This window comes from Rousettus aegyptiacus, unplaced genomic scaffold (genome assembly GCF_014176215.1).
Source record: "Rousettus aegyptiacus isolate mRouAeg1 unplaced genomic scaffold, mRouAeg1.p scaffold_m13_p_2, whole genome shotgun sequence".
Classification (NCBI taxonomy): Eukaryota; Metazoa; Chordata; class Mammalia; order Chiroptera; family Pteropodidae; genus Rousettus; species Rousettus aegyptiacus.
This window is the reverse complement of record NW_023416295.1, coordinates 39,980,245-40,002,346: the sequence shown is the minus strand read 5'-3', so window position 1 is coordinate 40,002,346 and position 22,102 is coordinate 39,980,245. Positions and strand designations below refer to the sequence as shown.

The following is a 22,102-nucleotide window of genomic DNA, read 5'->3' as shown; positions in this document are numbered from 1 at the left end:
CATAACTCATAAATCTGGGTAAAGACAATTTAATTGAGCTGTATTACAGACTCTCCCTCCTCAGTTCTTCATAATTTTTTTTTCTAAAAAGTAAAACAAGCAATAAAATAATAAGATAAAAACTAGTAGAACCAAAACTAACAAAATGGTAAAAACACATGCCAGGAATTGTAAAAAGTGGCAGCTAAGGAAAGAAATAGATGATCCTGTCCTAATTTAGAGCAACTCCTTACTCCTCCAGCATCCTCACCCCCACCCTCATAAGTAGCCCAACATATCCTGTGAATTTTTATTTAAAATCTTCAATTTAAAAATACCCTTATTCAGGGTCATCCTATAAAATCCTGGGGGAGAAAATAAAACCCCAAAGAGTAGAAGCTGTTATCTACAACTCTCAGGATCTTAATAGAAGCTTGAAAACTCATTAAAGATCATCATATCCAAGCTTCCATACTTAATGGGAAGAATAAGTTATCCCTCTTACGAATAATATACCTTGCTAACTGGTGTAGTCAACCCCAATGTAGGGAATTTAACAAGATGTTGAATAAATAGCAGAGCCAATATCCACAGAGTACTCCCTCCGCATTCCTCTCAAATCTTTTGGTTATGCAGAAATGGACATAAAAATACCAGTTCCTCAACTGTTATTTGTCAAGAGGGTAAATAAGTCAAATATAATGTGGGAATCGTATCAAGAAGAATGGTCCATAGTATATCAAATGAAAACAAGAAATAGAATGGCAATTTTGTAAACATAGCACAGAGAAAACATAAATATCACAAGCACCTTGTTAAGTACAGATGAAAAAAACAGTATGGAAGAATATAATATGCAAGGGACAAAAGAAAAGTTACTCATCGGTGCCAAATGATACAAAAATACTTGGTTACAATATACATACATCGTCCTGTAGCTAAAACTTGGGATGATAAGGAAACTATAGGCCAAAATGACTGCTATAAGAAAGTGAATAAATCACAAACAGAAATTAAACATGACGCTAGTTAAAAGTGGAATTACCAAAGAAAAAAGTTGAGATAATTAGGATGAAAAAACAAAAGCAAAAAAACAAAAACAAAAAACAAAAAAATAAAAAAGCTCCCCCAAAGTTATAGTAGCCAATTCTTAATTATAATAATGGAAGAAATGACTGAAGATTGAAAAGGCTCTGATGATACAATATAATTTGTGTAGTGTGACTAGGATAAAATAACATTAGTATTGAATTATTAAAATTCAATGATAAATGATTTTTGAGATGTGCAGGCATTAAAAGCAAATTGCTCCTTCCCACAACAGCACTGAATTACAGAAGATGGTAAGGGCCATATCTACCTGTTTTCTGTTCCTTCAAGGCTCTCTAATCTTCAGCTTTTAATAACTGCTCAACTTATATTTGAAGAGTAAGCCTCTAACTAGTCATCTAAGTGCCTTAGCTATGAAAATAAGTGCCATGAGAAATTATATAGAATTTTTTTTTCTGCATAGAGTTTACTTTTTGACATTCTTACTGCCAACTCTAAATACCCTAGAGGGGGAAAAAGTTTATTTTTGTTTATAATCCCACAATGGTTTACTATAGAAACCTATGCCGTACTCCTTCATTTCATTTTGCTTTTAAACACATCATTTTTAATTATTCATATACAAAGAGTGTGACTACATAGTGGGAGGGAAAATAGATTCTCCAAAACAAAGTCTTTCTAGAAAAAAAGATGACTAGAACTACAAATGCAGTGCAAATTGAGTTAAAATTTATTTGGTAGTACAAGAGCCTCTTATCCCTCTTACAGTCTCTGTAACTCTAGACAACTTTTCCTCTTAAGGGCTCGATATGTTTGCTCAGTCCTGATTTCAATCCTGATTTCACCATTCACTATTTGTTTATCTCAGTGTAATAATTATAACTTATACTGTCTGACAAAGTAACAAAGTCATAATGTATATTATCAAAACATTGTTTTAAAAAGGCTATCACTATGTGTATGTATACATATATATATATGTACATATCTATATAGTACTAAATGACACATTCATAAGTACTTCTACTTGTAAATTGCATTTTTAAGGTAAACTCACTAGAGACCTGGATTTTTATCCTATTATTCAGTTATGTTAGCATGCTTTAATATAAATAAATATGTTCGGTTTTCAGAAACGACATAAAGATGAAAGAATCATACAGCAACACATAAATTTCAGAGTTTTATGAATTTGTAAGAAGCATATTAGAGAAACTAAACACCGGAACAAGATGAGGATTAAAAGTATAACACCTTAAAACATACACATTAAATAGCTTCTAGATCCAATAGGAGCAAGAAACAAAGAGTATCCTCAGTTGTTTTGTTCAGATGCTGTAATCTTAGCTTAAAAAGAAAAACAAAGCTGAGTTCTTAACGTCTATCTTTCTTTCATCTTTTTCTACAAGGCAACTTCTCCTCCAAATGAGGAGGTATTATGAGCATTGTTAAAAGAGACTTAAAGATAAGTTTAGTATAATAAAGTAAGAGAGCTTCTTATGACTTTATGTTCAGGTTCCCAGGCTCAGAAAAAAGTGTATCGCAAGATAATAAAATAATAGCAATCATGATCAAAGAACTATTGATGTCAACATTTAAAAATACAAGGAAAATAAGTGAGCTGCCAGAGGACTATAGGGACTCCTGGGAGCTAAATGGCTGAGAAAACACTGGAATTTAGAAACTGTGAACTATTAATTTGAACTTAATTTGAAGCGAAATCTATTACAGACTTCTGAGTAATCTAAAATGTTGATTTGTAGAAACACAGGAGGTTTGTTAAAAACAAATCATATCCCTACAACTTTATTTCTATTCTTTTATTAGATTACTATATTGATTGATCAAGGGAAAAGGGAATGCTAAAATCATATATCTATCAACATTTGGCAAATGCCTCCTGATATATGTGTCTCTCTCTCTCTCTCTATGTATATATGTATTTATGTGTGTATAATATACACATACACATATATGTATACATAAAATTAGATTATAATGCATTTAGACAATTCATAATTTTTTAACTAACCATACCTAAAGATAAGTGAATATACATGAACCTGGAGTAAGCTACCTTAGTGATTTGCCTCTCGTTGAATTTTGTTTGATATTTTTATTAAATAATGCTAAATAAAGTCTTGCTAATGCTCCAAAGCTGGAAAGATATATGTAGGCTTTGGATGGCAGAATCAAAGCCATAGACATGTGGACAAGGTATTTAGATGTGTTGAAAGACTTCAAGATTAAGTATTGCTGTGACCTGCACAGCTTGAGGGTTAATATACCTGAGAGGGGGAGACGGAAGGATGGAGACAAAGACAGAGACAGTAAATACAAAAGCTGGGGTCAGGTGGGACACTGCACTCTGCTCAGATACAGTGACCCTGAGCCAAGCTCAGCATGTTTATTATATACTTTCGAAGGTCGAGGAGGGTGTGGGAGTCTTCTTCTCATAGCTTGAAACTTGCTGGCAGCAATAATTTCCCAAGCCCTGTCTGTACCTGGTTATCTGTCTGTGCTAAACTACAAGCAGCTGTTTGTTAACTGTTTCACTTCTCTGTCCTTGGCAGACAGCCAAGCATGACTTTGCCAATGCTTCGATCAGGTCTGACTCAGATCTGGCTCTCTACATCTCCCCATTTTTTATTTTTTAAGCACAGATGAAAGTTGCTCACTTGGAGGTCTCACAACTGTCTCTAGAGGACTCAGCACCCGACTGAGAATATACCAAAAAGAATTAAAAGCAACAGCTTTTAATTCCTAAAAGATACTAGATAGTATTGTCCTATAATAGTATGTTTTAAAATCTATTGACTATCATCAGAGATGTGTGGGACCATTATATTTAGCATTGTCTTGGTGGGAACTAGTTCTGTAGTTTCCCACAGCTACTTAGCCCTTATCAGAGTCCCCCCACATACATAGCAGAAAGTGATATTCAGAGAGTGAGCTATTCCTTCAGCTAACCTTCCTTTGTTCTGTAGGTGTCCTCCTGGCCTGGGCGCAGAGCTAATCAGCACATTGTAGTCTCCTGATGTGCCCAATCAACACCACAATTTTCCTGTCTCCTCCCTACATTATTTCCCTTTAGAGATTTTATTCCATTAATCTGAAGGGGATGTTGAGGGAGGAAAGTCTGTATTCTGTAACTTCTTCAAAGCCGAAATAGGGCTGTAGTTCCTGCCTACTGGGAATAAAAATCTTTGAAAACCTGTTCTAAGGGGCCCGGAGGCACACAACGTGAGGTTGTTCCATCATGCTGAAGTGGTAGGAAGCCTTGTAAACCTAGAAGATATAAACTTGGCAAAAAGATAGAAAAGATAAGCCGAAGTTAGAAGTAGAAGTAATTGACATTGAAGTTACTTTTTGATGGCAGTTTGTTAATTCAAGGTGCACAGAAGTTTCTTGATTCCCTGGGACATGTGGACTTATCTAGTTTCCAGAACAAGAGCTTAAGTTTTTCCAGGGGTTCATGGGAATAGGTTGCACTTTCTGGTTTATTTTCTCGAGGAACCTGTGAGGACTCATAAGATACTGGTTTAATTCAAGATAAATGTACCCAGCTGTTGATTCCTTGTACTTCGACAGCAGTTGGGAACTTAACAAAGCTTGGTAGGGCCCTTTCTGTTTGCCTTGGGGGCTGACTTTTTATTCCTGTCACTGTGTAGTTAACATTGGAGAGAAGCCAATGGGATGGGTCAGGATAGAATAGGCAGCTCTAGTATCTAGTAAAAATCCAGCTTTTCCTTCTTGTCATGTCAAGGGTGACCTGAGTTCTACTGTTGTGATCATGGTGGATTTTCCTGGGACTGGAGCTTGTAAGCGCTTGAGCCTCTGTTGTTGGGGGAGAGACCAGCCCCTTTATGAGAAGCTTGCTATGTGGGGCGAGAGCTTATGAGGTCCACCCCTACTCGGCTTCCCAGTGCTGGATGGACACTCGTCCTTCCAGTGCCCTTCCCTCTGCAGTTTGCACATTGATTATGTCTCAGTCCCAACAATGTCACTCATGGCCAACCAAGATAGAAGACTTCCAGGCCTGCAAGGTTTTTATTGCCTAGGATCACCTGTGGATGGTCCCTCTATTACGGCAGTTAAAATTTACGCCTCTTTGTACTCTGCTTCCTTTTCTGCCCAGTCCCAGTTATTGGACATGTTAAAGACCTCTGGCACCAGGGCAGCCTGCAGGGTTGGGGTCTAGGCCCCAACTTTTGGAGCTTCCTTTGAATATTGGGCATAGATTGAGTAATGAAATGTATAGACAGGAGTGTCTGGCCCTCAGACTTTGAGCCAATGTTAGTATATTCTCTAAAAGCCTCAGAAAACTGGTTAAGGCTACATAAAACACAGAAATTACTTTGATTAAGCACAGAATCCTTGTTTTCCAGCCAGAAAACTTTTTCATAACATCAGTAGCAGACTAATAGTCTAAGAAACTTTAAAACACAACTTTAATTTTGCATTAGTTTACTTTTGGCATTTAAATTTCCAATTTTGTTTAGCTCAATTACATAAAATTTCCTCTCAGGATTTCTCTTTATAAATCTTCTCCTACTTTCTTTGTTCCTTCAGTTTGTCTCTTTTCACTCATTCAGAAATAACCAACTTTAAGACAAACACCTTTCCTTTAATTTCTTTCAAAATAAATCTTTATACTTCATACCTTCTGTTACCAAAAACATACATTTATTTTCCTTTCCATCATAATTAGAATTCTTAACTGAACCATCATATTACATATAATGCAGACAAATATAGATTAGAGGTCATACACATATACATATTTCCCCACCATCAGTATTTGTAACTTCCCTGGGGGTGCCGACTCAGCCCGTCAAAGTCCATTCCTGACTGTCCTCTCCTCCCCTAGCCTGCTGATATCTGTGAGCCTCCCTCTCTATTTCTTGCTCATACTCAGGAGGCAATGGTGGTGGAGGAGCAGAAGGCAGTGGAAGAGTATAAAAGTCCTCATGCCCCTCCAAAGTCCTTTGTAGTATAGCAACCAACTCTTAGCCACCTCCTCCTAGGGAGTCTCTGATTCTCTCTGGTGGTATCAAGACAATCTCTTATTAAAGACCACAGATGAAATGTGAAAATGTGGATTTTTTAGGCCCTTCTGAGGTATAATGTCCCCATAATTGCTTTCCTTCCCCCCACCCCCCAAGTCTGACTATTTACAGTTCCCTCCTCTGGAAACCAAGGACATATTTCCTGCACAAAATTGAAAGATTCTGTTAATTGCTCTCCTTTTACTTTGCAGTTTCTAGCTCTAAGCATATCCTTAAGCATCTGAACAGAAAGGATCCTCTCCTGGGATCCAGAATTTTTCATGTTTTACACACAGCAAAACCAAACCACTCCTCATGTATACTTGCCTTTAAGTGTTGGCCGTGTCCCCCAGGAGTGTCCTTCTGCCTGGATGGAGGAATGAAATTTACAATGAAGAGAGCCATCCCTTCAGTGGGAGGGTGAAGATCCCCCATACTCAGGCCTCACGTGGGCACCACTTGCCACGACTTCCGCGGCTAAAGTGTTAATATACCTGAGATGTGGAGATGGAAGGATGGAAAACACAGAGACAGTATATACAAAAGCTGGGGCCATGTCAGACACTGCACTCTGCTCAGATACAGTGACCCTGAGCTCAGCTCAGCTTGTTTATTATATACTTTCGAAGGTCGAGGAGGGAGTGGGAGTCTTCTTCTCATAACTTGAAACTTGCTGGCAGCAATAATTTCCCAAGCCCTGTCTGTACCCGGTTATCTGTCTGTGCTAAACTACAAGCAGCTGTTTATTAACTGTTTCACTTTTCTGCCCTTGGCAGATTATAGCACAGCCAAGCATGACTTAGCCAATGCTTCTATCAGGTCTGGCTCACATCTGACTCTCTACAAAGTATATCAATGAAAAATGTAAGATTCTGTATTTAACTATTTAAAGTTGAATATGCAAAAAAGAGTTTATGTGAATCAAATACATGCCCTTAAAGGGACAATAGACCATGTGAACCTATAGTGCACAGCAACTAATATAGTATTTTGCAACATTAAGAGAAGAACTATGATGTACTCTCATTTGGAATGTAGTGCTCAGTTCTGAAAATTAACTTTCAAGAGGGTCATCAATTGAAAAAGAATATTGAGAATGTGGGTTGATGCTCCAGGAAGTTAGATTTTAGCTCAGAATAGAAAATAATTTTCTAATGGGTAGATTTTACTATGGATTGTGTAAAATTTCTTAATTCATTATCTTTAACTAAAACTGTTTAAGCTGATATTGAAGGACAGTGTGTTAGAACCCACAGAAACAATTCTTGCTTTGAGTAGGAATTTTTTTTCCAGCTTTATTGTGACATACTTGACATATAACATTGTGTAAGTTTAAGGTGTACAACCTGATGATTTTGATATACATATGTATATCAAAATGATTACCACAATAATCTATCATCTCTCATAATTACCTTTTTGGTGTGTATGAGAACATTTAATATCTGCTCTCTTATCAACTTTCTATTATACAATATAGTCTCATTAACTATAGTTACCATGCTGTATATTAGAACCCCAGAACTCATTAACCTTACAACCGGAAACTTCTACCCTTTGCCCACCATCTCTCCATTTTCCCTAGCTTCAGCTCCTGAAAATCACCATTCTCCTCTCTGTTTCTGTAAGTTTGGCTTTTTTAGATTCCACATATAAGTGAGATGATATGTATTTGTCTTTCTCTGACTTATTTCCCTTAACCATAATAAGTTTCTATAAGTTCAACTTCTCTGGATTCCACATATAAGTGAGATGATACCATATCTGTCTTTCTCTGTCCGGCTTATTTCACTTAAGCATAATGTCCTCGAGGTCCATTCATGTTGTCACAAATGGCAGAATTTCCTTCCTTTTTGTAGCTTAACCTTCATGCAATTTCTTAATTTTCTTGTCTCAAATGTAATTTACTTAAGGATTGCACAGTGTATTCTAAAAAGCAATGATTATTTATAGAATATAGATGGATATATGTAGTAGATCTCTATATAGTAGATATATATCAGTTCACAGTTTCTAGAGAGTTTAAACTCTATTGAAAGAGACAGGCAATTAAAGAAACGATCACAGTACAGTGTGATAAATAAGGGCTGTAACAGAGGAAACACTATGATAGAAGCATGTGTCAAGGGCATCTAACTTAGCTTTGGCAGAATCAGAAAGGCTTCTTGAGGGGAAAGGACATCTAAACTGAGATGGACAGCAAAGGTAGGTGAGCTGAAGAAAATTGGTGGGACAGAGTAGTCGAAGAGATTTTCATCAAAAGAACAGCAGATGGGAATGTCTCCAGGGTGTGAAAGAACATGACAATTCTTTTCAGAAATTGGAAAAAAAAAAAAAAACCTTAAATATTTGGACCACAGAATGCCAAGGATAAATTCAGGGGAAATTATAGACTTAAGAAGGAGCTGGGTAATTTAGGGCTTTGTGACTACACTAAGAAGTTAAGACTTTATTCTAAAAGTGATGAGAAACTACTGATGAGCTTTAAACAGGAAAAGGCATGATTTTTTTTTTTTTTTGAGAAAGATTGTTCTGACATTGTGTGAAGAATGAATTGGAGGAGTCATCTTGGATATAGCTAGTTCAGTTAGGAAGGTATTGCAATAATTCAGGTGATGGAAATGATAATTTGAACCAAGTTACAGAGATGTGTAAGAGAAAGAATGGACAGGACTTGGAGACCGACTGGCTATCAGAGGGATATGACAAAGGAGAAGAAAGTCAAAGATAAGGTCTTTTTCTTTTTTTTATATATGTGGCTTTCTCTTTACTTACCTGTCAGCATATACTGTACTTAACACAACATTTTACCTATGTTTAATTAGACTATGTAGTCATATTCACTGAAAAGGAATTGCCGGACTAGAATAAAAAATTATACTTATTTTTTTCCTACAAATTTGATGAAATCTCAATGAAAAATAGGAATGAACATTTCTTGATCTTTGTCTAATTAAGTCCAAATATGTACTATTCCATGTGACAGATAAAATGCTAAATATAAATAACTTAGTTTGGATTCTCTAGAATACAGAGCCTGGGAAAAGAATTTGAATGAAAAGTAATTTAACTGAAATGTAACCCCAGAAAACAAGAGTGAATGAGACAGAGGAAAAGGAAAAAGAAAAAGACTTATTAGCAAGGTTGTTACTGTGGAATGGAGGCTCAATTGTGTGGGGATCTCTTGAGAAGCACATAGCGCAGCCCACTAAAGAACAAGAAACTGGAGCTTTTATCCTCTGTCTTTAGTCTCCCACTGGTTGCAAATTGTCACCCAGGGCTATTAACTCCACCAGCAGTCGTTGGTTCTGCTAAAGCCAGAGAATGTCCTAGGGAGAAAAGGGCAAGATGAATTCGGCATTCCTCTTTGAGGTAAGATGCAGAGAACAAGAGCATTATAGTTCTTTACTACAAGGACAGAATTATAGCCCAGTCAGTAAGTCTCTGAGTCGCGCCGAGGACCCGGCAGCCTCCCCTATGAGTCCCCTTGCCTTCCTAAGCTCAGTCGCCCCGCCTGCCTTCTCCCACAGCCGCATTCTGCAGCCTTCCGCAGCCTTCCACAGCCTTCCGCAGGCCATTTCCACCAAGAAAAAGGAATCATATCAAAGGTCCGCCATCCAGAACCTTCACTCTTTCGACCCCTTTGCTGGTGCAAGTAAAGGTGATGATCTCCTTCCTGCTGGCACTGAGGACTGTATCTCATAAGAATTCAACAGAGAAAAGGCAGGAAGACCCTGCCCCTGTCTAAGGGATTGCTGGTGATTACTATAAAAAGAAACCAGTGAAGCCGTTTAAGAAGAAATTTGCCTGTAATGGTACTCTAATTGAGCATCCAGAATATGGAGAAGTAATTCAGCTACAGGGTAACCAGTGCAAGAACATGTGCCAGTTTCTTGTAGAGGTTGGACTGGCTAAGGATGACCAGATGAAGGTTCATGAGTTTTAAGTGCTTTTTTGGCTTACTGAAGCTTAAGTGAGGATTGCCTTGCAATGAGTAGAATTTCCCTTTTGTCCTTTGTCACAAGTTTTTAAGCTTATATAATGTAACTATTGGGGGTCTCCTTTTTACTTGGACTAGTGTAACTGCATGCAATAAACTGAAAAGAGCCATAAAAAAAACCCCAAAAAACAAAGAAACAGACAAAAACCAACCAACCAACCAAACAAACAAACATCATTCCTGGATCTGGAATGTTGTGCTCAGTTCTGCCCATCAGCTTTTAAAAGGAGCATTACTTGGTGAAAACAGGATGACATAAGTAATGAAAACCTAGTCATATGGAAAAGCACTAAGGGAGCGAAAGGTATTAGATTTAAGAGAAGATAGGAGAAAAAGATTTAGTCAGCTAGAGATGAATCTGAGCCTCTCTGGAACTTTTACTGTAGCCGTGACTGAAAGCAGGGATGGGTTGATAAAATGAGATGCAGTGCATCTGAAGCATCTGCTATCACAAGTAATCTTTAAGAAAACCTTTACAAGAAGATGCATTTTAAAACTATCTGTTTGACCTAGAGAAATAAAAGAAAAAAATTGACTAGTAAGGGATGATGGGCAAGTATTAGAGGAGCAAAAGAACACATAAATCAGCATTTGTTCGATTCAGTATTCATAGTGTTATATTTAGATGAGGGCAAAATGCGTTTGGTCAACCACTTCACATTCAAATTCATGTGTGTGGAAATAAATTCGATCCATCTGTTCCTGAATTATTTTCTTAAACCACTAACGTTTTATTTTGCAAGAACTGGTTTCCAAGGAGTCTTGTGATATCCCCAACCTCCTGCCAAACCTGCTCAAAAACTCTGAAATATAGTTATTGTACTGAACCTTCTCAAATATATTGTCATTTTAAAAATTAAAATAATCAAGAAAATAATCAAAAGAATATCTGATTTATCTACTACAATGCCATCCGTGTTGAAATTAAGCATAAAACATAAGAAAGGAGAAAGATCTACACAGTATCTATTTTTACTATGTATAAATGCCCAGAGATGGTGTAATACAAATAATCTAACTAGATAGCAAGCCATGCATAAGAAGTTTACTCATGTGCCACTTGTTTAAATGTGGAGTAGATGACTGAGGACAAATTCATGTCTGCTCTGAAGAATGACTTAAGTCTTATAGATTATCAATGAAGTTTCTCCTCCTACTTTTTGGTTACTCCTTTGTACTCTTACAGACCTCTCTTTTTCAGCCTATTCCTTAACTATTGATATTAGTCGGGGTTGCCACCTAGGCCCACTGCTTTTCTAGTTCACCTCTCTCTTCCTGGTCATTCTCATTATTTCCCACGGCATCACTCACCACCTGAATGCTGATGACTCCCAGATCTGTAACTTCGGCTCTGTTTTCACTTCTGAGAGTGACTGTTTCTAAACTCTCTCCACTTGGATTGTCAATAAGCATCTCAAAATCAACAGTTTTATAAGTATTCATCTTATAAGCCTGGAATTGGATATAATCTTTTACTTCCTTTTCCTTTGTCACTCCCTTCCCTTAACCAGTCAGTCTCCATGTCCCATCTACTTTTTCTCTTGAACGTCTCTCTAACCTAGTTCAAATCATCATTTTTCATTACCTGAATTACTGAACTCGCTGTATCCAGGAGGGACTCCTCCAATCCATTCTTCACATAACTGTCAGAACAAACTTTCTACAAAAGAAATCTGATCATATCTCTTCCTGCTTAAAACCTGTCGGTTTCCCATTGTTTGTAGAATAAAGTCCAAACTTCTTATCAGAGTCCCAAAGCCCTAAATTATTCAGCTTCTTCTTAAATTTTTAACCTCTTTTCTCTGAACTTACCCCTGGTATCTATGGTCCAAATATTTGTCTTTTTGAATTTCTAAAAAATTGTCATGTACTCTCACACCTAAGGGACATTGTTACTAGCTGTTTCTTCTGATGAAAAATCTCGTCACTGCAGTGTGTCTCTTTTAGTAGAATTTAAACTCTCAAGGAAATTTCAATCCAAGTGCCTAGCAGAATGCTCAACACATATTATACAATCAATAAATTATTATAACATTAGATGCATTTTAGATCCATGGTGACAGCCTTATGTACAAAACACGTACAATCATAGATACTTATAAACTGCATTCAAATATATGTTTCTGTCATTTAATTTTTTCTTGTATCATCATTCACAAGAAAAATTTTTTTTAAGGTTAATAGAAATGTAGAGCATCCTGATGTACACAAATATATATATTTTTTTCTATTTTCTATCTGAACTTGATGCTACACATGTTGAACCAGTATCTGATTACCGTACTTTGTCCTTTAATAGTTCTTCCATGTATCTAATACAAATAACCATTGCTTTAAAAAATATATTGTGTAATCCTCAAGCAAATTACATTTGAAAGAAGGAAATTAAGAAATTGTGTGACGATTTCCAGGGGAGATAAAATACCAAGAGATGGGACGAAAACCTGATTACACAGATATTTAACCCTTCAATCTTGAAAACTGAAAGAATAAGGAGTCATTATTTTTTTTTTGAGAAGTATTACTTAAAATGTGAAGTAAATGTTTATAGATCTTCTAATGACAAAAGCTGACTTGCATATTTTTTTACGTCCACAAGAAGTTATGTAAAGTGGAGTAGGATTTTAAAGATATAGTTCCACGGAACTCTTTTTCTTTTACTAAGAAATATATTTAATATTGATGATGGGATGTCTTCAGTTGATTAAGTCATGAAAATATGTCCATGTTGCTTATAGGCACCCATATACATTTAATGTGTAGAGTGACACCTTGTAACTTTTAGGAATATACCTTCCATCTATACCTAAAAGGGAAAGTTTGCCTTTTGTTATAGATGCTGTTTGAAAGGAGATCGTCGCTTTATTTTATGTCATTTTACAATGGTTTACCCAGAATAGAGATACCCAAAATTATTCTGAAATTCATGATGGTATATCTACACAGTCCAATATGCAAAAAGGTTTGGAAAAAATTTTTTTCAATGAAGGATATCAGGTCATATGTTTAAGAAATAAAAGTATGATTTAAAAAAGAAATTTGTTACTTCAATTGATCAAGTTAGAGTAGCTCCAAAATTATCGAATGTCCATTTATGTCTTCATAAAAATACATTGAAACCTAATTTTATCTCTGCTTCCCCATTTTTTTGAAAACTGTAGTGCCTCCAAATTGACTAACAGTTCACATTAGAAATACATTGATTGTAATTTCAAGTTAAATAATTATTAGTAATTAAATCTATCATATATAAACATTTTAGAAGTTTACCTTTATATTCCATTATCTTTTCTAGAAATGAAAACTATTACATTTTCTCCGACCATCTGATACAAATTGCAAAGCAGTTTTAATAAGTCACTTTCAATTTTAGCAGCCAGTGTGAAAAAAGAGAAAGCATTCTATGGAGTGGAAAGAATACTGAACATTCCAGATATTGGTAAACAGCTAATTCTATTCTAATTCTATTCAGCAAATACTTTATGTCCGCCTCTAAAGTAGGTGTTCTGAAAATTCCCTATCATCACCATTCAAATGACTAACCTCTATATAATTTTTTCATACTTACCTCAATCATTTCCCTTACTCTGACTCATAAGGTACCCGATTATGGGACTGTATCTGGGTACTTAGCCGTGAATACCTTTATGATACCCCATGTATAGAAAAATAAAATTTGAGTGTTTTTAATTGATTAAAACCTAAAATTTTCAAGTCGTATTAAAGAAATTATATTTATTAGGTCAAAATGACATAGAGCACAGTGCTGGGAAAATAATAAGTGCTCATTAAATTACTTAATTGGTTGTCCAAATTGCCTGAAACATTTGATAATTCTTTTAAATAAATCTATAAAATTGATATAAATCAATTCATTATTTTGGAGGAAATGTGGGAAATCCAAACTTCATAAAGGCAGAAAAATTTTACCAGTGATTGAAAATCTCAACTCATAACATGATGCAACAGTTTTTTGGCCCTCATATAAACCATTTATGTGGTTGAATAAAATCTGTTTTATAAGAGAAACTCAGCTTATAAAAATTGAGATTACTAATGAAAAACAGACTTTTGAGGTTTTAAATGATCTGATTTTTCTTTTACTGTTTGGAATAGCAGCAGAAATTATGAAATATAAACATATCAAGGTAGTTTGGAAGATATATAACCTCTATCATAAGGCAATTACTGGTTGAAAGTTCTTCCTTACTAAACCAACATGATCCATCTTGTGCATTCTTTGTCATTTCCTTCATTATTTCCATAGAATACTTTGTACCTCGTCCTTACTGATTGCCACTAAAATGAACCATCTATAGGGAGTTCTGAGAGGTACAAATCTATTTGGTAATGGAGTTATGTCCTTACCTTCATCAATTAAAAGTGAAAAGCTGTAAATAATATAAGAAAAATACAGCTGTGCGAATCTTGGCACAACAGGGTGAAACTATTCCTACTATTTGTTGCTGTTCCCCATGTTCCCTTTCCAGCACACATAAATTTGTTGCTCTGGTGGTTTCAATTTGGGCCCCAGTTTTGGCTAAATGTAAGAGCCCAAAGAAAAACACAGCTGAAACTACCGCCTAGTGGCTTAACTCATAGCCCCAATGACAGGCCTCTAACAAAGTCAAGCAGGGTTTAGCAAAAAGGCTGATAACTAGAGATCATTTTGAAAAAGCAGAGAGTTTGATAATAAATCAGAAAGAGAAGTTTTATCATAGCCTTCTTGTGAGATTTTGCAAAGCCCTACTGAAAAGAAACATTGAGTATTCTAGTCCCCTAGTATATGTAAGTAAAGCATGAGATTTCTCTCACTCTTGAATCTGACTGATTCTGTACTAGCATGCTGAAACCACAAGGTAATGACAAATTTACATGTGAAATGAAGAGCTGAGCTGTGCAGAGCAATTTCTTTCATTTGTATTTGACTTATTCTTATCCAGTCCTGAAAACTTGTGGGTCAGTGATAGTTCATGAACTAGTAAGCCTAAAGCCCATAGTTGTGATCCAAGGAGCTCTGGCAGGAAAGATCTACCTTCGAACATGTTAGATACAAAAATAGAGACTCAGCTGAAATCAACTGCTGCTTTCAGAAGTCTGATGGTAAATTCCTTCTGAGACTGATGTGGATGGCATCAATGTTCTTACATTTAAATCTCTAGGGTACCTCAAAAAGAAGACTATAAATTGCTTCTCTCTGTTGCTACCCCTCTACAGAACAGAATGAATTTTTTTTTTCTGCAAAGCAGTGATAGAAAAGATTTAAAAGAAATGTTGAGTGAAAATATACTAAGGATTTAAGAGAGTATCTCAGTTTTCTGACAAGTTAGATAATCCCATTTATTAGACAGAGGAGTGGAATATAATAACCGAAAGATATGTAGAGCATTCTTAAAGGTGTTATGCAAATAAAATTACAAGCTTTCCTTATCAGAAATATTTCAGGAACTATGTTGTCATAATTACATTCAAAGATAGAAGTATAGAGTGATTATTAAATGCACTATGGTCCAGACACCATGCGAATGTAGCTTCTATTTGTGCTTCTACTCTGATTCACTCCTTGGAGTAACAGACTTTTAGTTCTTGCCAGAGAACATAAGAATTTTCTGTCTAGTCACTGCAAGAAGCTTTACTACCTGTTCACCTCTCACAACCCAGGCTCTCAGCAGCACTAGAAAAATGCTGTGCTGTTTGTTCTTTCTGACACCATGGTTTCTGATGAAATATTGCTGCTTTGCAATTTGCTTTTTCCTGTTAGTAAGGTGTCATTTCTCTCATGCTGCCTCATTAGCACTAGTTGGTTATGAACATGCCACATTCCCACTTGTTCTCCTTGAATGAGAAGAAGAGTGGTGAGTATTTAGAAGTTTTATGTCTTTTAGAAAATAGGTGTCCCTTTCCTGGTCCTCTGGTTAGAGAAAATAGGCTTTCTTGGAAATTTCTATTTTTGCTGGTTGCTATTTGCATTTCTGGATTGCCAGCTTTTCTGCCTTCAATCTGGAATGAGTCAAAGAAAGCCCAGGGAACTCAGATAAAATAACTTGTGCTGTTCCTCAGGTCCGTAGAGCCTGAGCTGATCCTCTTTCTTCTCTCTACCTTTCTTGTGTAGTTAATTTAAAATACTTTATTTATTTATTTATTTATTTATTTATTTATTTATTTATTTATGCTACAGCACCTGGTCTTCCTAGGTGGTCTCCCATCCAAGTACTAATCAGGCCTGACCCTGCTTATTCAGGGTGGAATGGCCGTAGACCATGGACCATGGCTCCACTGGGGCACAAACCCAGGACCTTCTGCATGTAAAGCAGATGTTCTAACCGCTACACTACGGAACCACGTCCTCATGTATATTTTATATGTATGATTATATATAATGCCTAAGATTTTTAAGCCATATTTAGCCCAGTTTAGAGATTTTCATTTTGATCGAGTTTTTTATTTCTATGATTAAAATTTGTATTTCTAACTGTTTCTTTTTATATTCACCTGTTCTTGTTTCAGTTTAGCATTTCATGTTTAAAAAAAATGGATATACTTTATTACTGTGGGCCCCAAATATACTCATTTTAAAGACATTTTTAAATTGCTCTGAAGTTTTCATTTAGTCTGGAGGAAATTCATCTCCCTATTGCTTTTCTGGCAGTCATTCTTAAATGTTCCTTTTCTTTTTGCATTTTGAGATTTTAATTTTCAACTCGTCGTGAGTGAGAATCCCAGCCCCACTCCACGACACCCATGCTCACCTTTCCTTGTTAATGTTCTTGAGTGTTTCACTATTCAGTACCACAGAATTTTAACCTTAATTTGGACCTTAGGACTACTGTTCCATGGTTATACTAGAAACAGAGCAGATTGAGTCATTGAATCCATGGTGGCTTGTTCCAAGTTGTCTTTCTCCTGTCTGCCTAGATATACGAATCAGTGCCTTTTGTCAGCATAGGTGAGAGAGCCTTGCTTCTGGTTCCAGTCAGCGAGCCTGGCTTCTTTCTCTTTCTTTCATTAAGTAAATCCTTTAACTCAGGATTAGAACTCCGAGCTATCTCTGCCTGCTTCTAGAGCTAAAGTATCGTCTGCTTATTGCACTTTGCTTTTCTTATGTTTATAGTCCATAGAGATGTTTGAGTAATTTTTAACTTTAGTTGTATCATTTTAGTCCTCTCTTTTTATATTTAATCTGCAATTGCTATTGCTTTTGAGTGGAAGAATCTTCAAAGCATGAACTTACCACACTCTTTTTATTGGACATACTCCAATTTCTTCTAAACTGACATTTCCCCTCACATTTCCAAAATAACTGCCTAAAATAAAGTTTTAAATGGCTTTCTGTTATCTAAATTCATCAAAAGATTTTATCTTTTGGTTTTATTCTAGGAAATTAAATCTCTCCCCATGAAAGCATTCTATATATGGGTCAGTGCTCTTCTGCATCCAGTATCCTGAATAAATCATACGTTTCTATGGTTTTACCTATTATCTGAGCTGATATTTATAAAATAGCACTTTAAACTTAATTAACTTTATCTATCATTTATTTTTAATTCCTCTTATGATACATATTGTCCTTGACACAGATGTCTTCTCAATCTCTAGAAACCAACAAAGCAAAGTCATATATGCTTGTTTTTCCTCCAAGATTATCCTTTGAATGACTTGGGCAATATTTATAAGAATTAGAGTGCCTGTATCATTGCCTTAGACTTGGTCAAGTGATTTAAAGAAATAGAAGTTATGGCCTCTGTTCAACAAGTTTGCAAATCAAATACTTATTTGTTAAAACTATTTATTTAGCACCTAGTATAAGTAATTGTACTACTATTGTATTTTGTAATGTAGAGAAGCAGCAAACAGAGGGTCTTGTTTTATGTATAGGCTTTAAGATATAATTATTTGACAATCTGTTACAATGTACCACTATGCTACTGTGCTATGAACTTTGGAAAAACCAAGCATGAAAGCTCATCCTCATTTCTTTACAGTTTATTTGAGAGATAAAACACTGGTAGTCATAGTACAGGGTATATGATGATGAATACTATGAGGTAGACATAAAGGAAGTGCTGTGGGTACTGACGGAGGAAGATGACTTCTAATGGGGAATAAGGAAGACATGAATTGGAAAAGATTTCTCGGAGGAGATTCCATTGAGCAGAACTTGAAGGGATGGGACTATGTGATATGAGGGAAAGAGCATTCTGGGTATGAGGAACAAACACACAGAAGCAGCAGGCTGGGAGATATGTATAATCAAATAGGTACTACTAGTATTTTCTTTTATACTTTGTTCTTTCTCTCTCTCCGTTTAATCAATAAATAAATCAAAGTAAAGATCTCCAATTATCACTGGACCTGTCTGGAAATCATTTCAATTCTCATTTTTCCACTAACATATCTTTTCTTAAATCATCTTGCAACACCTTTAATTAAACATTAAAACTTTCTCTTTATAATCTTAATCCTACCTTTTCCCCCCTATTTGATTGGTTCTGTACAACAATTTTTTAAATTATATATTTATATATAATTTAAATTATATATTTATATATATAACTGCTTTCAGTAACATTACCTACTTTTAAATGACTACCTGGTGCTATTCAAATCACATACAAAATCCTGATGGTAATAACGAAACATATTCACAGGGTAATTTCTATTTGCGTTTGGTGATTTTTAAAATTTATTTATTTTTTGTTTGAGGTTTTATCAATAGATAATTTTTTTAAAGAAGAATTTTAGATTTATGAAAAAATTCAACACAGGACACACTGAGTTCCCATTTATTCCCTTCTTCACACATAGTTTTTACTATTATTAATATTTTATATAAAAATGTTACATTGTTACAATTAATGGCCCCATATTGATATATTATTAGTTACTGAAATCCATAGTTCATTCGAATTGTCTTCATTTTTATCTGATACCTTTTTTTCTGTTCCAGGATCTCATCCAGGATGCCCCATTACATTTAGCTGTCATGTTTCCTTAGGCTCTCTTTGGCTATGTCTCAGACTTTTCTTGTTTTGACAATTACATTAGTTAGGGTTCTCCAGAGAAACAGAACCAGTAGGATATATAGAGATATATAGAGATTTATTATGTGGAACTGGCTCACGTGTTATAGAGGCTGAGAAGACAATCTGTCATCTGTAAGCTATAGGCCTAGAAGAGCCAATGGTATAACTCCAGTCCAAATCTGAAGGCCTGAGAACTAGGGGAGCTGATGGTGTAAACCCTGGTCCAAGACTGAAGGCCCAACGGACTTGGATCAGGACTTATAATAACAGCCCTCTGATTTTCAGGCCTTCAGATTTGGATTTAGTTGTTTTTTTTTTTTTTTTTTTTTTTTTTTAAGTCTTAAAGTTGTAAAGTTTGTTTGCTCATTTTAAATCTTTCTTATTTTTAATGTGAGATTATAGCCATAAAATTTCCTTCTAACACTGCTTTCACTGTATCCCTTAAGTTTTGTTACACTGTGTTTATGATTTCTTCTTTAATCCATTGGTTAAGAGTGTTTTGTTTAATTTCCACAAATTTCTGAATTTTCTCATTTTACTAATGTTATTGATTTTTAACTTCATCTTATTGTGTTGGAAATGATATTTTTATGATTTGTATGTGATATTTATATGATATTTAAAATCCTTGAGGTTAATTTGTGGCTTAACACATGGTCTATCTTGAGAAGAATATGTATGCTATTGTTATTGAGTAGAATTTTTTGCATATATCTATTAGATCTATTTATTTTATTATGTTGTTTAAATCTTTTTTCTTAGTTATCTTCTTTCTGGTTGTTCTATCCATTGTTAGGTAGAGTACTAAAGTTTCTAACTATTATTGTAGAACCATTTCTCCTTTCAATTCTGTCAGTTTTTGCTTCATATATTTTAATGGTCTACTATGAGATATGTAATTGTTTGTAATGTTTATATCTTTTTTCTATATTGTCACTTTAAAGTATATATATCATGCCCTTCTTTGTCTAATTTTTTGTGATTCAAAGCCAATTTTGTCTGATATTAGTATAAGCACCTCCTCTCTTTTGGTTTCTATTTGCATGGAATGTCTTTTTCCATCCTTTCACTTTCACCCTATTGTGTATTTGAATCTAAAGTCTCTCATAGATAGCACATAGGTGGATCATGTGTTTTTATCCATTCTGCTAATCTTTCCTTTTAGAGATTTTAATATATTCACATTCAAAGTAATTATTGATAAAGAAAGACTTCTATATGTCATTTTGCTATTTGTTTTCTATATGCCTAATAGCTTTTTCATCCCTCATTTCTTGATTTACTGTCTTCTTTTGTGTTTAGCTGACTTTTTTTTTTGTAGTTAATTGTTTAAATTCTTTTCCCATTTTCTTTTCTGTATATTAAATAGCTATTTTCTTTGTAAACTATATGGGCATTATATTTAACACCCTAAAGTTATAACACTCTAATTTGAACTCATATCAATTTAACTTCGGTAACATAGAAACACTCTGCTTCTTTATAACTCTGTCTCCATACCTTTCAGTTACTAATATCATAAAATCACATCCTTATACATTGTGTGCCTCAAAACAGAAACGAATAATTTTTAAAATTATTCATCTCTTAAATTATGCAAAAAACAAAATGTGGAGTTACAAACCAAAGTTACAATAATACTAGCTTTTAGGTTATTTTTAAATGTATTTTTCTCATAGATCATGTAGAAATCATTAAGTTGAGTTACAAACTGTTGTTATAATAATACCAGCTTTTATATCTTATAAAAGATGTAAAATATCTTTATATTTTATAAATATTTAGATATTTATTTTTGTTTCTTCACACAGCTTCCCGTTGCTATCTGACGTCCTTTTACTCAACCCAGACTGCCTTGAGCATTTTTTGTAGAGCAAGTCTACTTGTAACAAATTCCCTCAGGTTTGGTTATCTGGTAATGTCAATTTCTTTTTAGTTTTTGAAGAACAATTTTGTCAAACAGAGGATTCTTGGCCAACAATTTTTCTTTCAGACCTTTAAATGTATTGTCCCAATACCTTTCCATCTGCAAAGCTTCTGGTGAGAAATAAGCTGATAATTATGTTGAGAACACCTTGTATGTGATGAGTTACCTATCTCTTGCTACTTTCAAGTTCTCTTTTTGCTTTCCGCTTTAGAAAGTCTGATTATAATATGTCTCAGTGTGAGTCTTTTTGAGTTCATCTTACTTGGAGTTGAGTTTCTTGAAGTTCATATTCATGGCTTTCATCAAATCTGGGGAGTTTTCAGCCGTTATTTCTTCAAATACTCTCTCTCTTTTTCTCTTTCCTTCTGGGACTCCTATAATTTGTGCTTTGGTACATTCAATGGTCTTTCATAGGTCCCTTAGGCTATGTCCACTTTCATTCTTCTTACTTTTCATTCCTCATATTCAATAATTTTTATTTTTCTGTCTTAAAGTTTGATGATTTTTTATTCTGCTTGTTAAAGTCTGCCTTCGAATCCATCTTATGAAGTTTTCATTTCAGTTATTTCAATTCAGAATTTTTTTTAGCCTCTTTTTAGGTTTTCTGTCTCTTTATTTTTGTGCATATATTATCTTCTTGACTCTGTCCACATTTTCCTTTAGTTCTGTTAGCATCTTTATGACAGTTGTTTTCAAGTCTTTGCCATCAGTTTTTTCAGGGACAATTTCTGTTTATTTTTTCACCTTTATTGGGCTATACTTTTCTGTTTCTCTGTATGTATGCCTTGTGATTTTTTATTGAGAATTGGACATTTGAATATAATAATTTGGTGACTCTGGAAGTCAGATTCTCCTACTTCTCCAGAGTTTTCTGGGATTTTTGTTTTTTTGTTTATTGTTTTTGTTTATTATAGTAGGCTGTCTATGTGCGGAGGATTCACCTGAGGTATAAAGTTAAAGTTTTCTTGGGTCTTTTTTGAGCACCTTTCCCTGGGCATGCACAGTCACTTTCTAATTTCTTCTGATATGAAGTTGCTTTTGAATTTTATAGACTTTAATGTCTGGCTCACAGAAG

At 34.9% G+C, this 22,102-nt stretch overlaps 1 protein-coding gene and 1 pseudogene across 2 annotated transcripts in view; both read left to right on the top strand.

Moving 5' to 3' along the window:
- The window catches only part of PPP1R1C (protein phosphatase 1 regulatory inhibitor subunit 1C), a 105,369-nt gene that overhangs the window by 29,656 nt on the left and 53,611 nt on the right, over positions 1-22,102 (top strand). The gene's annotated exons all lie outside the window — the stretch shown is intronic.
- LOC107513275 lies at positions 9,426-10,023 on the top strand (annotated as a pseudogene).